The 19,582-nt window shown below is 39.5% G+C and overlaps 1 protein-coding gene across 1 annotated transcript in view; it reads right to left on the bottom strand.

The window, feature by feature from the left end:
- SLC25A40 (solute carrier family 25 member 40) overlaps nucleotides 1–19,582 on the bottom strand; it is a 129,992-nt gene that overhangs the window by 107,107 nt on the left and 3,303 nt on the right. Inside the window, exons 2-3 of the mRNA XM_058425105.1 lie at nucleotides 15,382–15,504; nucleotides 2,422–2,514 (exon numbers count right to left, since the gene is read on the bottom strand). The gene's annotated coding sequence lies outside the window, so the exon portion shown is untranslated. The remainder of the gene's footprint in view (nucleotides 1–2,421; nucleotides 2,515–15,381; nucleotides 15,505–19,582) is intronic.

Here is a 19,582-nt window from a genome sequence, read left to right as displayed (position 1 = left end):
CCTCCATGCTGATGCTACTTAACAGGCCCTTCCAATACTCTCTATCAGGAAGCTTCTGGTTGATTCAATACATAATAAGGCTTGTGGATTGTATGATCATGGGCCTACCCCCATGCCTCCTATGCTGTAAAGGACATCCCCTGGTCTGATACGAAGTTATATATGATGCCACGCCAGTGAAACTCTGTAAGTCTTAAAAATACAATGTGAACAACAATAACAAAACTCAGACCTGGCATGTCTATTACTGTGTCCAGTATAATCAACTAGCCACTTCATGCCTAGTTTCTGGCAATTTGGACATCTGGCAGTGACAAAAACACTAGCTCAGCTTTGGCGAATAGGAACCTATGCTATGGAGCCCAGAAATAACTTCCATCACTGCCTACCATGATCACTTCACTCATATGCCCATTGTGCCAGCATCAAGGTAGTATTAACATGCAACATGAGGATGCCCACACTTCATGCCCACTCCCATATGCCACATGCCTCTATACTTTCTACTGAGTCTTCCAATCTTTCTCTTTCCAGGCCCCTTAATAGCCAGTGCAAGTTATTTCTCACTCCCCAAGACTGTACATATATGATAAGCTCAGCCTACTTCTCTTTTCACACAAAAGCAATGATCAGGTACCCCGCTTGAAATTCTGCCCATTGGGAAGATTTTTCCCTTGTGACTGGCTTTCAGTGCCACTACTGAGTAGCCATATGGCAGTTGCCATCTATTTTCATCTTGTAGCCACAGAAGCAACCCATCCATTAACCAAATTTGGGCTTTCCTCATTTTTCAGCTGGTCTTAAGGGATGACCCATACATCTGTAAGTGCAACCTGAGGGAGAGGCATTAATATAACAATGAATGACATGGGGATCTCAGCCGCATGTTTATGCAACTTCCTTGAGCTCTCTGGTCCTGCTCTTGCTCAATCCTAAATAAACCAATTCTATTTTACAATGGATTGTTGCTGCATCTGCCTGGTGCTATGACTTGGTAGGTCTTATAAAACCCCAGTTCATGATGGGTAGTGTTGACCACATGGTGGGTTTTGCCTCATGGTCAGGTGTTCCATCTCATACATCATCATCTCATACAACAAAGTATTTTTGCTTTTCAAAAAGTATGTGACTCTCCATTAAAGAGGGACTGGCCTTATTCTAAAAGCCCTTGTTTCTGGGCTGTGATTCCTTTACTGTGGGCAGGGAAGTTGCCATAAATTCCTCACAGCATCTTTTCCTACCGCTAAATCCAGAACCTTTGAACCTGCCTGATCATATGGCTGCAGAGCACTTTTCTGCTTGGAAGCTCCACTCACAGTTGGAAGCCTTTCCTGCCACTGGGTTGAAGCAGTATTCCCAGTTGGAACTGACTGCCTTCAGAACCTGAAGAGGCCTAGCAGACATCATGCTTCCTTCATGTTTGGAAGGTTCAGTAGGCAATAATTTGTCTTTTACTTTGGATAGGATTTCCCAGCATGTCCCTAACCAGTGGAACTCTGAAAATGTTACTGATATAACAGGTTCCTGAATCTCTCACCCTATGGAAAACAAGTTTCCAATGTACTAGCAACTTCTTGCTCATCTGATTTGATAAATATATCATCAGTATAAAGGGTTAATGTGATAATCTCCATGGCATCCAGATGGTCTAGATTGTTCAAATTATAACAAAGGACAAGAAAGTTTAAATAGCCCTGTGGTAAGACTGTACGTATATACTGTAATATTTTCCCTGTGAATAGGAACTGTTTCTGATCCCTCTTTTTTCTGTTAGGGATGGAAAATTATGCATCTGCACAACCAGTGGCTGCACATCATGCACCTGGTGCCATGTTCATTTGCAACAGAAAATATATTGTATCTGGCACTGCAACTGAAATTGAGACTACTACTTAGTGCAGCTTCTGGTGGTCTACTCATTTTTTATAATCCATATGCATATAATGGGAATCAACCATTCCTGTATCTTGTAAACATTTAACAGTGGCACTAATTTCCTCCACCAACACCACCCAGTTTAAGATATTGTTTTTGATTTATTATTTTGGCTAGAGGGTAGAAGCAGTTTCAAGGTTCCCGCTTGGTCTTTTCCCATATATAGGTCTTACTCTGTAGGCTAGGGGCACACTATGAGAGAGTGTATGAAGTAATAAGTATTTCTCTTCTAATAATATATTCAGGGACTGGACAAATGACACATTATCAGACAAATAACTCACTATCAGCCAAACCTTAGCCAGGACTCCATTTATTACATGGCTCTCGTATGCCCCCTCTACAATAGGTGCTTTGGGTCCCAGGTATCGATGTCAATTCAGACCTTGTGTCTAACAAATATCTGGGTAGTCCCCTTTTCCCAGTGCACAGCTACCCAAGTAAAGGGAGATTGGTACCTTTCGGAAAGGACTAGGAAATAATTACCGTGTGCAGTTAAAATGTGTTGCAGGGTCTTTCTCCTGGGGTCATGGCCTCTTCTCTAGTCAGTGGTTTCAACGTTGAAAAATTAACTTAAATCTGGAAACAGAACAAGAGATCATGACTTTTTACTGGAGCAATTGCCCTTAGCCTCCTGAGGCTGACTCATGGTACATATTGAATGATGACCTTATTGGCTATCCATCCATTTTGCTCCTAAAGATGCTATGTTCTAATAACCAACTCCATAACCTTCAGAGGATTCAGCCTCCTCTGGCTGTCCCTTTGACATTGCCACTTATTATGATAATGATGTGCACTTACCTTCTGATACTTGAATGGCACCATCTGGTCTTTATTGTTTCAGGTCTTATCAACCTCACTGCTATTAGTGAGCCTAGTTCTATAATGGTCTTACCTGCCATTGGTTCTGGCACACTGAGAAGAGACACAACTGCATATTTTAGTACTATTGTTGGCCTTCCTTCTAGGGCATTCTTTATGGCCTTGGTAAGTAGCATACCATCAGGAACTTTCCATGGAATATAATGACCTGGTGGGTTTTTGGGTCTTTTTTTTTTTTTTGGAGATGGAGTTTTGTGCTGTCACCTGGGCTGGAGTGCTGTGGTGCGACCTTGGCTCACTGCAACCTCTGCCTCCCGGGTTCAAGCGATTCTCCCGCCTCAGCCTCCCGAGTAGCTGGGATTACAGGCACCCACCACCATGCTTGGCTAATTTTTGTATTTTAGTAGAGATGGATTTTGCCATGTTGGCCAGGCTAGTCTGGAACTCCTGACTTCAAGTGATCTGCCTGCCTTGGCCTCCCAAAGTGCTGGGATTACAGGTGTGAGCCACCATATCCAGTCCCCAGTCTTAATATAGTATATTCACTCAAGTATGTCCACCACTCTTTCTCCACCATCTGCCATGGAAATGTGGCAGTTTTATTTCTCTTAGCATGAGCCATCAATTCTAACATACCATCAACACATTCACAGTATATCCTGAGATTCTTCTCAGGGTGTTAAATCCTGTGTCTCTGTAGTCCTCCCAAATCAGTTACTTTCCTTTATCTAACTTGCGTGCAAATCCCCTCGATCAAGTATCCTCAAAATTTAGTACCACATTCACCAAAGTAGATATATTCTGAGTCATAAAAGGAAGTTTACAACACTTAAAAGAATAGAAATAATAAAAAATATATTCTCAGACCACAGTGGAATTAAACTAGAAACAAGTAATAGATATCTATAAAGCCCCAGGTAGTTATAAATAAAATGACACACTTCTAAATAACACATGAGTCAAAGACATAGTCTCAAGAAAAATTAAAAATAATTTGCAGTAAATACATAAAATTTGTGGAATGTAGCTAAAGCAAAGTTTGAAAGAAATTTATAGCATTGTATGCTTATTTTTATTTTTTATCTTTTATCTTTTTAATTTTTTTTTTGAGATAGAGTTTCACTCTTGTTGCCCAGATTGGAGTGCAATGGTGTGATCTCAGCTCACTGCAACCTCCACCTCCTGGATTCAAGTGATTCTCTTGCCTCAGCTTCCCAAGTCGCTGGGATTACAGGCATGCACCACCACACCTGGCTAATTTTGTATTTTTAGTAGAGATGGGGGTTTCACCATGTTGGTCAGGCTGGTCTCGAACTCCTGACCTCAGATGATCCACCTGCCTCGGCCTCCCAAAGTGCTGGGATTACAGGCGTGAACCACCATGCCCACCTCTTCAATGTTATTTATTTGAGACAGGGTCTCACTCTGTCACCCAGGCTGGAGTGCAGTGGTACAATCATGGCTCACCACAGCCTTGATCTACTGGCCTCAGGTGATCATCTCACCTCAGCCTCCTAACTAGCTAGGACTACAGGTCCCCACCACCACACATGGCTAATTTTTGTATTTTTTGTAGAGATGGGGTTTCACCATGTTGCCCAGGCTGGTCTTGACCTCCTGGGCTCAAGCAATCCACCTGCCTCAGCCTCTCAAACTGCTAGGATTACAGGCATGAGCCACCATGCCTGGACTATATGCCTATATTAGAAAAGAAGAAAGATCTAAATATAAGATGAAGGTCTTTGAGTGGACATAAGTCTTTGACTCATCAGAGTAAATACTAAGGGGCATGATTGTTGTGTCATATGGTTAAAGTATGTTTAGTTTTGCAGGAAACTGCAAAACTGTCTTCCAAAGTTGTTGTACTGTTTTACATTCCCACTGGCAATGAGTTGGAGTTCCTGTTACTTCACATTCTCACCAGAATTTGGTTTTGCTGTTTTGGATTTTAGCCATCCTAATGTGTGTAGTGGTATCTGATTGTTGTTTTAATTTGCATTCCCTAACGACATATGATGTTGAACATCTTTTCATGTTTATTTGCTATGTGTATACCTTATTTGGTGAAGTGTCTGTTCAGATTTTTTGTCCATTTTAAAAATTGTAGCCGGGCACGGTGGCTCATGCCTGTAATCCCAGCACTTTGGGAGGCCGAGGTGGGTGGATCACGAGGTCAGGAGATCAAGACCATCCTGGTTAACACGGTGAAACCCTGTCTCTACTAAAAATACAAAAAATTAGCCGGGTGTGGTGGTGGGCACCTGTAGTCCCAGCTACTCGGGAGGCTGAGGCAGGAGAATGGCATAAACCCAGGAGGCGGAGCTTGCAGTGAGCCGAGATTGCCCCACTGCACTCCAGCCTGGGCGAAAGAGCGAGACTCTGTCTCAAAAAAAAAAAAAAAAAAAAAAATTTTATTGTTTTCTTATTGTTGAGTTTTAGGAGTTCTTTGTATATTTTGGATACCAGACCATTTTCAGATGCAAATGTTTTCTTCCAGTCTGTGGCTTGTCTTTTCATTCTTTTAATGATGTCTTTCACATGGCAGAAGTTTTTAATTTTAATGAAGTCAAACATCAATATTTTCTTTTGTGGATCATGGTATTGTGTCTAAAAAATCACCACCAAACTCAAGGCCACCTAGATTTTCTTCTATGTTATTGTCTAGGAGTTTTATAGTTTTGTGTTTACACTTAGGTCCATGGTCCATTTTGAGTTAAAGTTTGTGGAAGATGTAAGGTCTATGTCTATATTAATTTTTTTGCATGAAGATGTCCAGTTGTTCCAGCACCCCTTGCTGAAAAGACTATCCTTTCTTACAATCTTGAATAGGAAGGTGTGAGTAGACGCCCTTGGCTCATTCCTGATCTTAACATAAAATTATCTAGCATCTCACCATTAAGTATGATGTTAGGTTACAGCTACAGCATTTTGTAGATGTTCTTTTTCAAGTTGAGGAATCTCTCCTTCATTTCTAGTTGCTGAGGTTTTTTTTTATCATGAATTGTGGTTGGACTTTGTCAAATGCTTTTTCTGATTGATATGATCATATTATCTTTCTTCTTTAGCCTGTTGATGTGATGGATTATATTAATGGGAATTAAAATGTTGTACCAGCTTTCCATACCTAAAATAAATCCCTCTTGGTACATGTGACTAACAGTCTTTTCTTACATTTTGGGGTACAATTTGCTAATATGTCATTGAAGAGTTCACATCTATGTTGATGAGATATGTTGTCTGTAGTTTTCCTCTGTTTTTGGTGTTAGGGTAATGCTGGTCACATAGAATGAGTTAGGATGTAGTCTCTTGGCTTCTATTTCCTGGAAGGGGTTACAAAGAATTTGGTATAATTTATTCTTAAAAATATTGGTAGAATTCACTAGTGAAACAACCTGGGCCTGGTGCTTTTCGTTTTGGAAAGTTATAAATTATTTATTTATTTATTTACTTTTTGAGACGGAGTTTCACTCTTGTCGCCCAGGCTGGAGTCCAGTGGCATGATCTCGGCTCACTGCAACCTCCGTCTCCCGGGTTCAAGTGATTCTCCTGCCTCAGCCTCCCAAGTAGCTGGGATTACAGGCACCCATCACCATGCATGGATAATTTTTGTATTTTTAGTACAGACGGGGTTTCACCATATTGACCAGGCTGATCTCAAACTCCTGACCTCAAGTGATCTTCCTGTCTCAGCCTCCCAAAGTGCTGGTATTATAGGCATGAACCACTGCGCCTGGCCTGGCCTGATTCAAGTTATTTAACAGACATAGGCCTATTTTGATTATCTATTTCTCCTTGTGTAAGCTTTGGTATAGTATGTCTTTCAAGGAATCAGTCCATTTCAGCTAGGTTATCAAATTTGGAGACTTAATGTTGTTTATGATAGTCGTTTATTATCCTTTTAATGTCAATGCGATCAATAGTCATAGCTTGTCTTTCATTTCTGATATTAGTAATTTGTGTATTCTCTTTCTTTTCTTTGTTGACATGGCTGGAAGTCTGGCAACTTTATTGATATTTTCCAAAACTAGTTGTTGGTTTTATTGATTTTCTCTTTTGATTTCCTATTTTCAATTTAATTGATTTCTGTTCTAATTTTGGTTATTTTTTTCTGCTGCTTACTTGAAATTTAATTTGCCCTTCTTTTTCTAGTTCCTTAAGGTAAACACATATTATTGATTTTAAATATTTATTGTTTTCTAATATATGCATTCAATGCTATACATTTCTCTCTAAGTACTCACTGCATCTCCAAAATTCTGGTAAGTTGTATTTTCATTTTGATTTAGTTCAAAATATTTTAACATTTCTCTTGAGATTTCTTCTCTGACTCATGTGTTAATTAAAAGTGTGTTGATAATATCCAAGTATTTTTGAGGTTTTCCAGCTATCATTCTGTTATTGATTTGTAGTTTAATTCAGTTGTATAGAAATACAGCCATGTGCCGCACAATGATGTTTCGCTCAATGATGAACCACATATATGATGGTAATCCCATAAAATTATAATAGAGCTGAAAAATTCCTATCACCTACTGACATCATAGCTGCCATAATTTTGTAGCACAATTACTTAAATTTTTAATGTTTAGTGCAGCCTAAGTGTACAGTGTTTATAAAGTCTACAGCAGTACACAGTAATGTCCTAGGCCTTCACATTCACTCACCACTAACTCATTGACTCACCCAGAGCAACTTTGAGTCCTGTAACCTCTATTCATAGTAAGTATCCTATATAGGTGTACCATTTTTTATCTTTCACATTGTATTTTTACTGTACCATTTCTATGTTTAGATACATAAATATTTACCAATGTATTATAACTGCCTATAGTATTCAGTACAATAACATGATAAACAGGTTTACAGCCTAGGAGCAATAGGCTATATACCATGTAGCCTAGGTGTGTAGTAGGCTACACCATCTAGGTTTGTGTAAGTACACTCTATGATATTGTTACATTAATGATGTTGCCTAAGGGTATATTCCTCAGAATGTATCCCCATCATTAAGCAATGCATGACAATAGATATAGATCTATACATGAAATAGGCAAGATGTGGCCTGTAGCACACTACTTCAAACATATTCCAAGGAAACTATTTCCCTATTCTCAACCCCACCCCCACACACATCTTGGAGAAACTGTATTTCCTTTAAACATGTTATCTTTTCAGCATCTTTGCTTTTTACTATTATCATATCTTAGTATATTCATGGATTGCTGCTAGTTCTTAGCAATACAGAAAATAAAAAGTATCTTTTATGTGCAAGATTATACTTAAAGACTTATTTGTTACAAACATAATTTAATTTGTTTTGCTGGCTTAGAAATTATAAAGGCCATAACATTTTAGCTTTCTATACAAACACATTTATATGCAATCATTCTTTCTGGCCAGAATATACATTCATATTTCAAATAGGATTTTTTTAAGTTTCTAAAAACATTTTTTAAACAATGAAAACTTCATATTTTCAGGAGAAGGAAGAGACTCAGTGCCATTAATTAGGGAAGAACATTAACCCTCAGCCTCTTATATTGCAATTTCATTTTTGAATTGCCCAACTGACGCCACTGCAAATTCTGCGAGACAGGCAAAAAACTGAGTTCCCAAAGTGTGAGAGGGGAAAACCTGCCTCCGAACACACATCCCTATTGACGAATATGAAAATCCAGATTACAGAAGAAAGATTTGACCTTACCTAGAACTGAAACACATTTAGAGAGCTGTGTACAATATAAAAGTAGAAGCAGCAGCAGGAAGAGCCTTGTAGGCACACCCAGTCTCCAGCTTGAGCCCACGGAAACTATCCCTGACTGGATTTTGCAGGGGCCCTCAGGCAAGGAAGACAGCAAAATTAGGGAGGGGTCGCAGGGTGAAAGATGCTTCCAATGAAATTCTGTAATAATTTCAAATGGGTACGAACTATCTTGAACAGAATCCAGGCGGTGAATGGGGAACTGCTGCAGATACGAGTGCAGGAGCCTTTACCAACATTGTGAGCAGACGGAGAGGAGCAAGGCCTAAAAGTCATGTTTGCTTTCTCACCTGGGAAGCTTACAGCATGGGGAAAGGGCTGAGTTCCATGCACAGGCTTCCTGGATCTAACTAAACTTGGCCCTGTTAGCAGGACACCGCAGAGGCAAGACCAGCCTTGCCAACTACATGAGAGTTGGGTGAGGTCTTTTGCTACTGGCTATCCCCTACTTCCCTGGTGAACCATATGGCACAGCAGAGGCAGCCATAATCCCCTCTGGAACATAACCCCATCAGTCTGAGAACCACACCCCCATCCCCACGGTGGCCATGGCAAGCACCACCTAAGGAGAGTCTGAGCTCAGACCCGCCTAATCCTGCCTCCACCTGATGATATTTCTCTACCTGCCCTGGTAGCCACACACAAAAGACAAAAACTTGTGGAAGCTTTATGGCCCTGCCCATTGCCAGAGAAACCAGAACACTTACCCTGGTCAACTCAGGGCAAGCTTATATTCCCCTACAACTACCGCAGCTGGTGCTCTCTTGAAAGCATCACCTCTTGGTTGGAGGCCAATCAACTCAGGCCATTACAGCAACTCATGACAGAATAACCCTGCTCCCAAGAAGGAGAACACAACAGCTAATACCACTGCCTGAAACATCCTGGCTAACCAGAGGTCCTGAGTCTATCCACGTGACAACTTTACTACTAGAATAACCAGCATTCAAGAAAGCCGGCACACTAAACATACCTACAGCCAAAGATTCTCACAGAGTCACTTTCACTGCCCGCCACCTCCACCAGAGTAGGTGCTGATATTCACAGCTGGGAGACCCAAAGATGGATGACATCACAGGACTCTTTGCAGACATTCCACAGCAGCAGCTCAGAGCCTGGTAGCCCCGCCGAGTGGCTAGACCCAGAAGAGCAAAAACAATCACCGCAGTCTAGCTCTCAGGAAACCTCATCTCAAGGGGAAGGGGGAGAGCACTACATCAAGGGATCATTCCATGAGACAAAAGAGTCTGAACAGCAGCCCTTGAGTTCCAGATTTTTCCACTGAAATAGTATACCCAAATGAGAGGGAACCAGAAAAGTAATTCCGGTAATATGACAAAACAGGGTTCTATATCACCCCTAAAATATCACACTTGCTCCCCAGCAATGGATCCAAACCAAGAAGAAATTTCTGAATTACCAGATAAAGAATTCAGAAGGTTGATCATTAAGCTACTCAAGGAGACACCAGACAAAGGTGAATACCAACTTAAAGAAATTTAAAAACAACACAATATATGGATGAAAAATGCTCCAGAGAAATAGATATCTTAAAGAAAAAACAACCACAGCTTCTGGAAATGAAAGACACACTTACAAAATACACTGGAAAGTTTCAACAATAGACTAGAACAAGCAGAAGAAAAAACTTCACAGCTTGAAGACAAGGCTTTTAAATTAATCAAATCAGACAAAGACAAAGAAAAAAGAATTTAAAAAATTAACAAAGCCTCCAAGAAATTTGAGATTATGTTAAATGACCAAGAATAATTGGTGTTCCTGAGGAAGAAGAGAAATCTAAATGTTTGGAAAATGTATTTGAGGGAATAATCAGGGAAAACTTCCCTGGCCTCACTAGAGATCTAAACATCCAAATAAAGAAGCTCAGAGAACACCTGGGAAATTCATCACAAAAAGATCATTGCCTAGGCACATACTGTCAGGTTATCTGAAGTCAAGCTGAAGGAAAGAATCTTAAGAGCTATGAGGCAAAAGCATCAGGTAACCTACAAAGGAAAACCTATCGGATTAACAGCCGAAACCTTACAAGCCAGAAGGGATTTGGGTCCTATCTTTAGCCTCTTTAAACAAAATAATTGTCAGTCAAGAATGTTGTATCTGGTGAGGTGTGCTGGCTCACCCCTGTAATCCCAGCACTTTGGGAGGCCGAGGCAGGCAGATCACCTGAAGTCAGGAGTTCAAGACCAGCCTGGGCAACGTGGTGAAACCCTGTCTCTATTAAAAATACAAAAAAAAAAAAAAAAATTAGCTGGGTGTGATGCACGCCTGTAATCCCAGCTACTCAGGAGGCTGAGACAGGAGAATCACTTGAACCCAGGAGGTGGAGGTTGCAGTGAGCTGAGATCATGCCACTGCACTCCAGCCTGGGCGACACAGCTGCCACCAGACTCCGTCTCAAAGGCAAAAAAAAAAAAAGAATGTTGTATCCAACAAAACTAATCTTCATAAATGCAGGAGAGATAGTCTTTTTCAGACAAACAAATGCTGAGAGAATCTGCCATTTCCAAGCCAGCACTACAAGAAATGCTAAAAGGAACTCTAAATCTTGAAACAAATCTTTGAAATACACCAAAATAGAACCTTCTTAAAGCATAAATCTCACAGGGCCTGTAAAACAATACCACAATGAAAAATAACCAGGTATTTAGGCAACAACTAGCATGATAAATAAACAATACCTCACCTCACAATACTAATGTTAAATGTAAATGGCCTAAATGTTCCACTTAAATAACACAGAATGGCAGAATGGATAAAAATTCTCTAACCAAGTAAGTGCTGTCTTCAAGAGACTCAACTGACACATAAGGACTCACATAAACTTAAGGGAAAGGGATAGAAAAAGATATTCCATGCAAATGGAAACCAAAAGCAAGCAGGAATAGCTATTCTGGCATCAGTCAAAACAGACTTTAAAACAACAGTTAAAAAAAAAAAAGACAAAGAGGGACATTATATAATGATGAAAGGATTATTCCAACAGAAAATTAGCACAATCCTAAATATATATGCACCTAAAACTGGAGCTCCCAAATTCATAAGACAATTACTACTAGACCTACGAAATGAGATAGCAACACAATAATGGTGGGTACTTCAATACGCCACTGACAGTACTAGATAGTTCATCAAGACAGAAAGTCAACAAAGAAACAATAGACTTGAACTACACCCTAAAACAAATGGACTTAACAGATATTTACAGAACATTCTACCCAACAACTGCAGAATAGACATTCTATTTTTTCTTTCTTTTTTTTTTTTTTTTTTTTTTTTGAGATGGAGTCTCACTCTGTTGCTTAGGCTGGACTGCAGTGGCACAAGCTCGGCTCACTGCAACCTCCACCTCCTGGGTTCAAGCGATTCTCCTGCCTCAGCCTCCTGAGTAACTGGGATTACAGGCCACTACACCTGGCTATTTTTGTATTTTTAGTAGAGACTCCTGACCTCAGGTGAACCTCCTGCTTTGGCTGGGATTACAGGCATGAGCCACTATGCCCAGCCAAGAATATAGTTTCTATTCATCAGCACATGGAACATTCTCCAAGACAGACCATATGGATAGACCACAAACAGGTCACAAAACAAGTGTCAGTAAATTTAAGAAAATTGAAATTACAACAATTATCCTCTCAGATCACAGTAGAATAAAACTGTAAATCAACTACAAAAGGAACCCTCAAAACTATACAAATAAAATTAAATAATCTGCTCTTGAATGATCTTTGAGTCAACAATGAGATCAAGATGGAAATAAAAAATTATTTGAACTAAATAATAGTGACATAACTTATCAAAACCTCTGGGATGCAGCAAAAAGTGGTGCTAAGAGGAAAGTTCACAGCATTAAATGCCTACATCAAAAAGTCTGAAAGAGCACAAATTGACAATCTAAGGTCACACCTCAAATAACTAGAGAAACAAGAAAAAACTAAACTCAAACCCAGCAGAAAAAAGAAATAACCAAAATCAGAGCAAAACTAAATGAAATTGAAACAAACAAAAAATACAAAAGATAAATGAAACAAAAAGCTGGTTCTTTGAAAAGATAAACAAAACTGATAGACCATTAGCAAGATTAACCAAGAAGAGAGAAGATCCAAATAAGCTCAGTTGGAGACATTACAACTGATACCACAGAAATACAAAAGATCATTCAAGGCTGCTATGAATACCTTCACATGCACAAACTAGAAAATCTAGAGATGGATAAATTCCTAGAATTATACAACCTTACTAGATTAAATCAGGAAGAAATAGAAACTCTGAACAGACCAATAACAAGTAGTGAGATTGAAACAGTAATTTTTAAAAATAGCCAATGAAAAAAGGTCCAGGACCAGGTGGATTCACAGCTGAATTCTATCAGACATTCAAAGAAGAAATGGTACCAATCGGCTGGCTGCGGGGGCTCATGCCTGTAATCCCAACACTTTGGGAGGCCGAGGCAAGCGGATCACGAGGTCAGGAGTTGAGACTAGCCTGGCCAGCATGGTGAAACCCCATCTCTACTAAAAATACAAAAAATTAGGCAGGACGTGGTGGCTCAGGCCTGTAATCCCAGCACTTTGGGAGGCTGAGGTGGGCGGCCAACATGGTGAAAGTCCGTCTCTAAAATACAAAAACTTAGCTGGGCATGGTGGCACACCCCTGTGGTCCTGCCTACTCGAGAGGCTGAGGCAGGAGAATTGCTTGAATCCAGTAGGTGGAGGTTGCAGGAAGCTGAGATCACGCCACTGCACTCCAGTTTGGGTGACAGAGCAAGACTCCGTCTCAAAAAATAAAAATAAAAAATAAAAAAAGAAATGGTACCAATCTTACTGAAACGATTTCAAAAAATAAAGAAAGAGGGAATCCTCTCTACATCATTCTTTATGCCAGTATCACCCTAATACCAAAACCAGGGAAGGACATAACAAAAAAAGAAAACTACAGACCAGACATAACAAAAAAAGAAAATTACAGACAGAGAGGAAAGCAGTAATTCACAAAAGAAATACTTGCCGTTCTTTTATTTCACTGATATTCTATTTTGGTAACTCATAAAATTTAAAATGTAGTTTTCCTTAAGTCTTTAGGCTTAGTTTACAATCTTACTTTTTGTTAAAATAAAAATAAGATCATCACTTTCACTGTTCTTTGATTAATATTCAGTTAATTCATAAATTTGACAGAATAATTTTACCCAACATTAAACACTCTATATATAACTAAGGAAAAAACTTTATAATTTATACTTGTTTTCTCAGACATATCAAGCACCTAACAAGTTAGACTTACAAATTTGACAAAAGATATCTTCTTAACCTCTGCTAACATGTGAATGTTTTTGTCCCCCTGCCTCCAAATTCCTATGTTGAGGCCCTAATGTGGTGGTATTTGAAGGTAGGGCCTTTGGAAAGTAATTAGGTCATGAGGGTCTAGCCACTATGATGGAATTAGTGTCTTTATATGAATAGGGAGAGAACTAGCACTCTGGGCCATGTGAGAATACAGCAAGAAGGTTGCTGTCCACAAGCTAGGAGTTGGTCCTCACCAGATACTAGATTTGCCACGGCCTTCATTTTGTAATTCCCAGCCTCCAGAACTATAAGAAACAATGTTTATTGTTTAAGTAACTGAGTCTATGATATTTTTGACATGGTAGCCTGAGCTAAGACAGCCTCCTAAAAATAAAAAACCTATTTTAATTTTTATTACATCAAGATGATGTGTTTGGCCTATGAAATTATTTTCAACATTTCAAACATCTTAAAAAATTAACAATTAAAGAATATATGTAGAGCAGCACGATCATTATAAAATCTGTTCAAGTTCATTTTCCAACGAAGAGAACTGAGTAAAGAATTTGGCTCCATCATATAGCAAAGGAAAGTGAAGAACTTTTCCAGGTCCTGGGGTTCTAATTCTCTTTGACTGTAACTATCACAGAACATACTGCATTAAAGTCTATTGTATACTACTGAAATCTTGTTCAGGCTACAATTTCCTGAACAATTCTTAACTGTTTCACTCATTTTGAAGATGTGGGGAATTTTTTTTGAAATGACAGTAAGCTCAATGAAATTTATTTACCAAAAATATGATAGAATGTCCCCTTAGGCAAGAATTTAGGACAAGGAAGAAAAAAGTTCCTCTCTATTGTTTGCTTGTGAAACAATATCTAAGCTACGTCATTAATTCTGGACACTACACTTTAGCTGGGACATTGACACACTAGAGTATATTTTGAGATCATCATGGTGATGAAGGAACCTGAAGCCATGTCACGTGAGGCAGGGGTTAAAAAGAAAATAGGGAATGAGTAAAACGCCTCCAAAGAGCATCATGTAGAAAATTTTTTGTTATGTTTTACCAAACCAGAATCAGGATCAAGGTGAAGGTTACACAAACCCAGATTTCAATCAGGGAGATACTGTGGAAAGAAACTCATACCTGAAAGCAGGAGATTTAGGTCCTAGGCTACTTTATTACTCGCCATGGGGTCTGGGGGGCAAGTTGTTTAAACTCTGGAACCCAGTGCTGCCTGTCCAACAGAACTTTTCTGCATGATAGAAATGTTCTACATCTTAGCTGTCCAATATAGTAGTTACTAGCTACAGGTTCGGCATTTGAAATGCAGCTAGTTTGGTTGAGGATCTGAATTTTAAATTAAATTAAATTAAAATTAAAAGAGCCACAAGTAGAATTCTGAAAGATTAGTATGGTGGATAGGAGACAGGACTAGCTTGTAGCTCCCGCTCAGACGGACACAGAAGCGTGTGGAGACTCACATTTTGAACTTTTGCTCCAAGAACTACCACAGGAACATACCTGGAAAGCCAAGAGAATCCACAGACCTTTTGAAGGAACTGGATCACTGCTGCAGGATCCCTGAGACACTGAAAAACTGTGAGTCCGCTTGCTTTCTCAACAGGGAGGCTTGTGGTCTGGGCAAGTTGTCAGCTCTCGTCACCGGCAGCCTGGAAATAGACAGTGCTGTTGTGGGACCTGGTGGAAATGAAACCAGCCTTTAGGACTGCAGGCTGTGGCAGCAGGGTGAGGTCTGTGATTGCTAGTTTTCCCCCACTTCCCTGGTGACCTGTATGACTCAGCAGAGGCAGCCATAATCCCCCTGGTAATATAACTTTATGGACTGGGAACCACACCCCCAATACCCCACAGCAGCAGCAGCAAGCCCCACCCAAGAAGAGGCTGAGCTCAGACATGCCTATCCTTGCCCCTACCTGGTGGTCTTTCTCTACCCTCCCTGGTAGCTAAAGACAAAGGTCATAATCTCTTGGGAGCATGATGGCCCTGCCCACTGCCTGCGAAACCTGAATACTTAAACCAGGTGTCCCTAGGGCAAAGTTTGTATCTTCCCTATAGGACTGCAGCTGATGTGCTCTTGAAAGCGCCACCTCCTGGCTGGAGGCCAACCAACACAAAACCAGGTACACTAAACAAAAACACAACCAAGGACCCTCACAGGGTCCACTTCACTCCCCTACAACCTCCACCAAAGCAAGTGCTGGTATCCATGGCTGCAAGACCTGAAGCTGGATCACATCACAGGACTCTTTGCAGACACTCCCCAGTACCAGCCCGGAGCCTGGGAGCTCTGCAGGGTGGCTAGACCCAGAGGGACAACAACAATCACTACAGTTCAGCATTCAGGAAGCCCCATTCCTAGGGGAAGGGGGAGAACACCATATCAAAGGAGCACACTGTGGGACAAAATATTCTGAACAGCAGCCCTTGAATCTAAGATCTTCCCTCTGACATAGTCTGCCCAAATGAGAAGGATCAGAAAAACAATTCTGGTGATACGACAAAACCAGGTTCTTTAACATTCCCAGAAAATCATACCAGCTCACCAGCAATGGATCCAAAATGAGATGAAATCTCTGAATTGACAGAAAGAGTTTAGAAGGATGATTATTAAGCTAATCAAGGAGGCACCTGAGAAAGGTGAAGTCCCACTTAAAGAAAAAAATAAAACATGATACAGGATATAAAGGAAAATTCTTCAGTGAAATAGCATAAATAAAAAACGATCACAACTTTTGGAAATCAAGGACACACTTAGAGAAATGCAAAATGCACTGGAATGTCTCAGCAATAGAATCAAACAAGCAGAAGAAAGAACTTCAGAGCTTGAAGACAAGGCTTTCAAATTAACCCAATCCATCAAAGACAAAGAAAAAAGAATTTAAAAAAATGAGCAAAGACTCCAAGAAGTTTGGGACTATGTTAAATGTCCAAACTTAAGAATAATTGGTGTTCACAAGGAAGAAGAGAAATCTAAAAGCTTGGAAAATATATTTGAGGGAATAATCAATAAAAATGTCCCTGGCCTTGCTAGAGATCTCGACATCCAAATACAAGAAGCTCAAAGAACACCTGGGAAACTCGTCCCAAAAGATAATTGCCTAGGCACATGGTCACCAGGTTATCTAAAGTCAAGATGAAGGAAAGAATCTTAAGAACTGAGGCAAAAGCATCAGGTAATATAAAGGAAAACCTATCAGATTAACAGCAGATTTCTCATCAGAAACCCTACAAGCTAGAAGGGGCTGGGGTCCCATTTTTAGCCTTCCTAAAAAAAATTATCGGCCAGGCGTGGTGGCTCACGCCTGTAATCCCAGCACTTTGGGAGGCTGAGGTGGGTGGATCATGAGGTCAGGAGTTTGAGACCAGCCTGACCAAGATGGTGAAACCCTGTCTCTACTAAAAATACAAAAATTAGCTGGGCCTGGTGGCATGAGCCTGTAATCCCAGCTACTTGGGAGGCTGAGACAGGATAATCCCTTGAACCCGGGAGGCAGAGGTTGCAGGAGCCAAGCTCATGCCATTGCACTCCAGCCGGGGCAACAGAGTGAGACTCCATCTCAGAAAAAAAAAATTATCAGCCAAGAATTTTGTATGCAGTGAAAGTAAGGCTTCATAAATGAAGGAACGATATAGTCTTTTCCAGATAAACAAATGCTGAGAGAATTCGCTACTACCAAGACAGCACTACAAGAACTGCTAAATGGAACTAAAATCTTGAAACAGATCCTCAGAATACACCAAAATAGAACCTCCTTAAAGAATAAATCTCACAGGACCTATATAACAATAACACAATGAAAAATGACCTAAAGTATTCAAACAACAAATAACACAATGAATAGAATAGTACCTCACATCTCAATACTAACATTGAATATAAATGGCCTAAATGCTCCACTTAAATGATACAGAATGGCAGAATGGATAATAATTCACCAAGTTTCTGCTGTCTTTGAGAGATTCACCTTACACATAGGGACTCACATAAACTGAAGGTAAAGGGGTAGAAAAAGATATTCCATACAAATGGACACCAAAAGCGAGCAGGAATAGCTATTCTTACATTGGACAAAACAAACTTTAAAGCAATAGCAGTTAAAAAAGACCAAGAGGAACACTATACAATGATAAAAGGACTAGTCCAACAGGAAAATATCACAATTCTAAATATGAACGCACCTAACACTGGCGCTTCCAAATTTATAAAACAGTTACTACTAGACCTAAGAAGCGAGATGGATGGCAACACAATATTAGTGGGGGAATTTAATACTCCATTGACAGCCCTAGACAGGTCATTAAGACAGAAAGTCGAAAAAGAAACAATAGACTTAAAGTATACCCTACAACAAACAGAATTAACAGATTTTTACAGAACATTCTACTCAACAACTGCAGAATATACATTCTATTCATCATTACATCGAACATTCTCCAAGATAGACCATATGATAGGCCACAAAATAAGTCTCAGTAAATTTAAGAAAATTGAAATTACATCAAGTACTCTCTCAGACCATAGTGGAATAAAATTGGAAATCAACTCCAAAAGGAACCCTCAAAACCATGCAATAACATGAAAATTCAAGAACCTGCTCCTGAATGAACATTGGGTCAACAATGAAATCAAGATGGAAATTTAAAAATTCTTTGAACTGAACAATAACAGTGACACAACCTATCAAAACCTCTAAGATACAGCAAAAGCAGTGCTAAGAGGAAAGGTCATAGTGTTAAATGCCTATATCAGAAAGTCCGAAAGAGTACAAATAGACAATCTAAGGTCACACCTCATGGAGCTGGAGAAACAAGAACGATCTAAACCCAAACCCAGCAGAAGAAAAGAAATAACCAAGATCGGAGCAGAACTAAATGAAATTAAAACAAACAAACAAAAGTACAAAAGATTAATGAAACAAAAAGCTGGCTCTTTGGAAAGATAAATAAAATTGATAGACCATAGTGAGATTAACCAAGAAAAGAAGAGAGAAGATCCAAATAAGCTCAACTGGAAATGAAATGGGAGATATTACAACTGAAAACACAGAAATACAAAGGATTATTGAGGCCGCTATAAACACCTTTACATGCATAAACTAGAAAACCAAGAGGAGATGGATGGATAAATTTGTGGAAATATACAATCCTTCAAGATTAAACCAGGAAGACATAGAATCTCTGAACAGACCAATAACAAGCAATGAGATTGAAATGGTAATAGAAAAATAACCAGCAAAAAAAAAGTCCAGGAACAGATGGATTCATAACTTAATTCTATCAGATATTCAAAGAAGAAATGGTACCAATCCTATTGACACTATTCCAAAAGATAGAGAGAATCCTCCCTAAATCATTTTATGAAGCCAGTATCACCTGAATACCAAAACCAGGGAAGGACATAACAAAAAAAGAAAACTACGGGCTGATATCCCTGATGAACACAGATGCAAATATCTTCAACAAAATACTAGCTACTTCAATCTAACAGGATATTAAAAAGATAATCCACCATGATCAAGTAGTTTTCATACCAGGGATGCAGGGATGGTTTAACATACATAAATCAATAAATGTAGTACACCACACAAACAAAACTAAAAACAAAAATCACATGGTCATCTCAATAGATGCAGAAAAAGCATTTGACAAAACCAGCATCAAAATCGTCAGCAAAATTGGCATAGAAGGGACATACCTTAAGGTAATAAAAGCCATCTATGACAAACT

Source organism: Hylobates moloch, unplaced genomic scaffold (genome assembly GCF_009828535.3).
Source record: "Hylobates moloch isolate HMO894 unplaced genomic scaffold, HMol_V3 SCAFFOLD_1, whole genome shotgun sequence".
Classification (NCBI taxonomy): Eukaryota; Metazoa; Chordata; class Mammalia; order Primates; family Hylobatidae; genus Hylobates; species Hylobates moloch.
Note: the sequence above shows the minus strand (reverse complement) of the source record. Positions and strands in the feature narration are given on the sequence as shown.